A 6,039-nucleotide genomic window follows, 5' to 3' on the forward strand; every position below is an offset into this window, starting at 1 on the left:
TGGTTTTTATTATATTCAGAGTTGTGTAACCATCATCACAATCTAATTTTAGGAGATTCCCCCATCTCAAAAAGGCACCTCATGTCCATAAGCTGTCACTCCCAGCTACGGTCTGAATGTCTGTGTCCCCCAAAAATTCTTTGTTGAAATCTTAATGTGATGGTACTGGGAGGTGCTTAGGTCATGAGGGTGGAGCCCTTCTAATGAAATCAGCGCACTTATTAAAAACAAAAGAAAAAAAAAAACCACCATAAAGCTCCCCACCCACTTCCATCATATGAGGACATAGCCAGAAATCATCAGTCTGCAACCCAGAAAAGGGCCTTCACAAAAAGAATAATAATAATTAATTAATTTTAAAATAATGAATTTTTTTAAATTTTTAAAAATAATAATAATAAATATTTTTAAAGCAAAGGGCCTTCCCCAGACACCGAGCCTGCTAGTGCAATGATCCTGGACTTCTCAGCCTCCAGAGCTGTGAGAAATTAATGTTTTTTTATTTATGAGCCACCCTGCCTATGGTATTTTTTATAACTGCCCAGACAGACTGAGAGATTTCCTATACCCCTCACCCACACCCCACCCCAGTCCATGGCAACCACTTTCTATCTCTGTGGATTTGGCTATTCAGTAAATTTCATATAAAGGGAATCATACAACATGTGGTCTTTCGTGACTGTCTTCTTTCACTTAACATAATGTTTTCAAGTCTCATCCAAGTTTCAGTACTTCATTCCTTTTTGCGGCTGCGTAATATTCCATTGCATGGGGATACAGTAGGTGCTATCTTTATCCTCATTTTGCAGGTGGGGAGTGACTCCCCAAGGTCAGAGGACGACTACCTGCAGAGCCAAGCAGTCTGCCTTCAGAGTCCACACTTAAGCTTCTGTTAACAACCTACCATAAAGTACTGGCCTATTTAATCCCATGGTATGAATCATTTCCTTATAAAAAATAATAGGACTATATTATATGCATGTAATTTTGCAGAAGTATCCAGGGATAAAAGTAAGCTGTCCAGGAAACTCGATTGGTAGTTTCCTGTTCTCATTAATATTTGCTCATCATTTATCCATTCATCCTGCCATCTGCTCCTCTGTCTAGCCAGCAAGTAACAACAGCACCTGAGATTATAGAAAAGTTAAAGCATAAAACCTAAAATAAAAACCAAACAATATTCCTTGCATAACTAGAGGAAAGAATACTATTATACGATTTTATTTTACTTTTTATTATGCAACATTTCAAACATTCAAAAGAGTGGAATGAACTTCCATGCATCTATCACTCAGCTTCAACTCTCCTCAACCATACCTCACCCACCCCCAAATTATTGTGAAGAAAATCTCCAACATCATATTTTTCACATGTAAACATTTCAATTGTATCTCTAATAAGACAAGGGTTAAAAGAAAAAAAACATAAACACAATACTCTGAGTACACCTAAAAAAGTGAAGGCTCCCTTAATATCTTCCAATATCTAGTCAGTATTAAAATTTCTCAAGTCTCATATAAGTTTTTTAAACAAATTTTTCAAATCAGGATCCTGATGAAGTCCATTACGTACAGCCAACTGTCTGATGCATCTTTTTAGTCACTTTAGTCTATACTTTGCGCCTCTGTTTCCTTTTCTCCCCCAAAATAGCCAGTGTTCCACAGGACCTTTGAGAAGCATGAAAAGTTCTAGACAGATATGTGTGTGAATGTGTGTATGTGGGTGTGTATACATATGTATAGATTCAGCTGTAAATATAGATATAGATGTAGATGCAAATGTAGATAGAGATGTAAATATAGATTAAATGTCGCCAAGTGCTGATCTGGTTGTTCTCTATGTATTTCTCTCCCCCTTTTCTCACTCACTCACTTCCCAAGGAACATTTCTTCTACTCTCCTACCTTCATCAAAACAGGGGAAAAAAAAAAGACTCAAGGAAATGCCAACCTAAGTTTGAGAAGATTCAGGGCTAGTTTTTCATTTTTTACTTCTGAGACGCTAGATAGGTCCAGCCCGGGGGAAGGTCAGAGTGAAAAACTCAAAAAGAGAAACTAAAAAAGCAAACTGGGGAGAGAGCGAAAGGATCAGACAAAACCTTCTATAAAGCGGGACCAGGAGGGGTGGGATCAGGAGGGTGGGAGGACGCTCAAAAGGGACGGGATATGGGGATATATGTATACGTATAGCTGATTCACTTTTAACACACCATTGTAAAGCAATTATACTCCAATAAAGATGTGAAAAAAAAAAAAAAGAGGGACCAGAAGAGACAGGCAGGGACGCAGAGGTGCCCATAAAGATGGAATAGCCCTCCCCAGCGACCCACCACCTGAGAGCCCTCCGCCATCCTGCACTCTCGAAAGAGTCCTGGCCAGAGGGTAAAGGCCTGGGGTACCCTGTATGGGAATGGGGGACACAAGGGGGGACAGGGGGCCCTGCCCAAGGTAGAAATGAACTATTAGCAGGGACAGTGGTGGCCACACTGCCACTGTTACACGTGAGCATGACCTGACACGGAGATGGAGCTAGACACCATCTTAACCACATTGATTAAGCACCTTCTCTGGAGATACAGAGATAAGCAAACGATGACTACAGATGGACAGATCAAGGCACCAATAGCACAGATGGACAGACGGATGCACAGACACTTCCCCGGTTGCTGCCCACACTACACACGTGTAGGCCCACACACGCACACGTATGCACATGCACAAACGAGCTGCTAGATATGGATGAAACTAGAGACAGGCACCAAGCACGCCGGGCCAGGGTCGGGGGTGTGCCTGGAGCTATTTCCTGTCAAGGGACCCCCACCCCCTTAACTCTGGGCCTTGATTCATGCTATTCACTCTGCCACGAACACCCCCCACTCTGCCTCCTGCTCTCTCCACCTCAGACTCCAGGCGGCGTTTCCAGACCCTGCCCTTTCCCTTCGACCAGTTGTTACCCGCTGCACTGCCTGAAACTGTCAAGGATGGTCTTCATTCCATCCACAAAAGAACACGGGAATGACTTTAGACATGTCAGTCCAGGACACCCTAATAAGAACTAATGGCTCAATGGTCAGCAACGAAGGTTCTGGAAATTTTCCAGGCTTTGGGGTCAAGCAGACCTGGTTCCTACACCAGTGCTACTTCCCAGGCCTCAGTTTCCTCACCTGTAAACCAAGGTGATGCTGCTGCCCTGAGGATGAAATCACATAGAGAATAAGAGGTTTCTAGCATGGTGTTTTCCCCAGAGTAGGTGCTCAATCAATGTCTCGTGAAGACCAGTCCAGCATCCAATCTACCAAACACTCCCCAGCTATTGTGCCAGAGAGACGCAACCTCAGAGAGAGCAAAGAGCTGCGGCCATGAGGAATACAAACCCCACCTCCCTGAATGTCCCCACGTGCTCTGACCATCAGCAGCAAAGGCAGCGAGGCTACCAGGCAAGGCCACAGTTCACAGTGATGCTGCACCAGAACAAAGGCGCCCCAGTTCAGGCCCACGGTCTGGCCCAGGAGCTGCCTCTTTGCCTTTGCCTGGAGAGCAGGATCGTAACTGAGGTGAGCCCCCTGAGAGGCCTTCAAGGTGGGTGGGACAGGGCAGGGCTGCTGCAGTCTCCATGACCCACAAGACCTGCCTGCTTGCCTTTATCCGACCTTGGACTTGCACGACCCAAAGAGCAGACACACGATAGGGATGCTGCCTCAGGCCCTCCCTAGCTAATGGCCTTTGCAACCCTCCTCTTTCCCGGTTGAAGCCACCTGACACCCCCAACACACATATGCACACAAATGTACACACACGCACCCCTCTGCAGGATCCAGAACGGCCCCTGTGGGGATTCGAGGGACCTCAGCCCACCTGGACCTCTCCGGCACTTCTTCCTGGTGTGAAGCATCACACAGTGGCAGGAGCCTGAGCGCTCAGCCACTAACTAGCTCTGCGATCTCAGGGACGTTCTGTAACTCTCCTGAGTCTTAGTTCCTCATCTGTAAGATGAAAACAATCATTTCTGCCTCAACGCAGAACAGACCAGACATGAGAAACACTTGTTGAATGAACGCACAGGTGAACAAATAATCTACCCAAGAGCCTGGCACTAAAGCTAAGGACTGCGAGTTTGCTTCCCCATGCTGACCTGGTGTAGACATCGTGTGACAATGCTGCTAAGTGAGCTCTGGCGGGTCCCCACGCTGCCCCCACTTCCCGGGACAGGACACTCACCCTGGCCTCCTCTGCCTAACTCCCATCTGAGTCTGCACACTGCTGCCCAGCTCCTGAACTTGGCCTCTGACTTGTGTCTGGCTGCTTCAGCCTTCTTCGATAGGAGCCGGCACCCTGAATGTGACCATGACCTTGGTTCACAGACTGCTCTCTGCTAGTGTCTCCACCAGCACGGACATCTATGGGCCCCTCCCCAAACACTACCACCACTCGGGTACCGTGTACACCATTTCTTCTTAAGTGAACCATAGTCAAACCTGCTGCCAACCCTACCTGCCCCACCCCCAGGCTGCTCTGACTGTCCTGTGACCAGGGCTACCCTGCCACATCTGTGGAGCTGCCCTGCCCTGCACCTGCTCATGGCATGCTGGGAGTCCTGGAGGTCATGACCATGACAACTTAGAAATGGCAGGGAAAGGACAGCCTGCAGATCTCTCCAGTGCTGAGCTTACGAGCGGCCAGCTGGTTAATGGTGCTGGAGAAGCCAGACGAGGCTCATGTCACTCATAACACACGCATCCTGAGCAGCAGGTCCCACCCCCTCTCACCGACTCAAGGACATCACTCGACCTGTTGTCCCTTCTCTCGTTTGTGGCACGGTCTCTGCAGGGGCACTCCATGAGGACACAAGCACACTGCCATGGCTCCCATCTTAATGAAAACATCCCTCCCTTGACACCAACACCCCTCCATGACTTGGTTCCGCTTTATAATGAGACTTCTATCCAAAGCTGCTTGTACCTGCTGGCTCTACTCCCTCTCTTCCCATTCTCTCTTGAACCCATTTCCATCAGCTTTGGCTCCACCATCCCACTGCAACAGCTCCTGTCAAGGACCTCAAATGCCTTTGTGCTGTAAACCCAATGGGCAGCACTTAGCCCTCATCTTCCCTGACCCACCAGCACCACTGGATAAGGCTTATCCCACCCTCCCCGACGAGTGCCATCTCTTCCTGGTTCTCCTCCCACTTTGTTGGCGGCTCCTTCTTGGTCTCCCTTGTTGGTTCTCGGTTGCATCATCTGACACACACCTTTACTTATGTATCTGTTTATTTTCCACCTCTCGCCCCTAGAATGGAAGCTCCATGAGGTCAAGTTCATTGTCATGTCCCTACTGCCTAGAGCTGTGCCTGGCACATCGTCAGTGTTTGATAAACATTGGTGGATAAGCCCATTTGGGGAGAATGGACCACCATTCTTGAGGACTAGCAATTGCCAAGTCCTGGGCCAGATGCTGGGGATACAGAGGTGGGCAAAGCATGGTTCCCACCCTCAAATACCACACCCCAGGTGGGGGTAGGAGGATATTAGAATATAGAAAAAAATGAATACTACAGCACAGTAATAAAAGCATAATAGTAGTCATGCAAAGAAGAAGAAGGGGGAAGGGGAGGGGAGGGGAGGGGGAGGGGAGCGGGAGGGAGGGGAGGGGAGGGGGAGGGAGGGGAGGGGAGGGGGAGGGGAGGGGAGGGGAAGGGGAGGGAGGGGAGGGGAGGGGAAGGGGAGGGAGGGGAGGGGGAGGGAGGGGAGGGGAGGGGAAGGGGAGGGGAGGGGAGGGGAGGGGAGGGGAGGGGGATGGAGGGGAGGGGAGGGGAGGGGGAGGGAGGGGAGGGGAGGGAGGGGAGGGGAGGGGGAGGGAGGGGAGGGGAGGGGAGGAGGAGGGGGAGGGGGAGGGGAGGGGGAGGGGGAGAGGAGGGGAGGGGAGGGGGAGGGGAGGGGAGGGGAAGGGGAAAGGGAAGGAGAAGAGGAGGAAGGAGATGAAGGGAAACAGCACAGGGGAGCATATATCTAATATTACCTAGAAGAACAGAGAAGATGTTCTCT

This window comes from Delphinapterus leucas, chromosome 16 (assembly GCF_059928025.1).
Source record: "Delphinapterus leucas isolate spDelLeu-1000000601 "Yukka" chromosome 16, BTC_Dleu_Yukka2, whole genome shotgun sequence".
Lineage (NCBI taxonomy): Eukaryota > Metazoa > Chordata > Mammalia > Artiodactyla > Monodontidae > Delphinapterus > Delphinapterus leucas.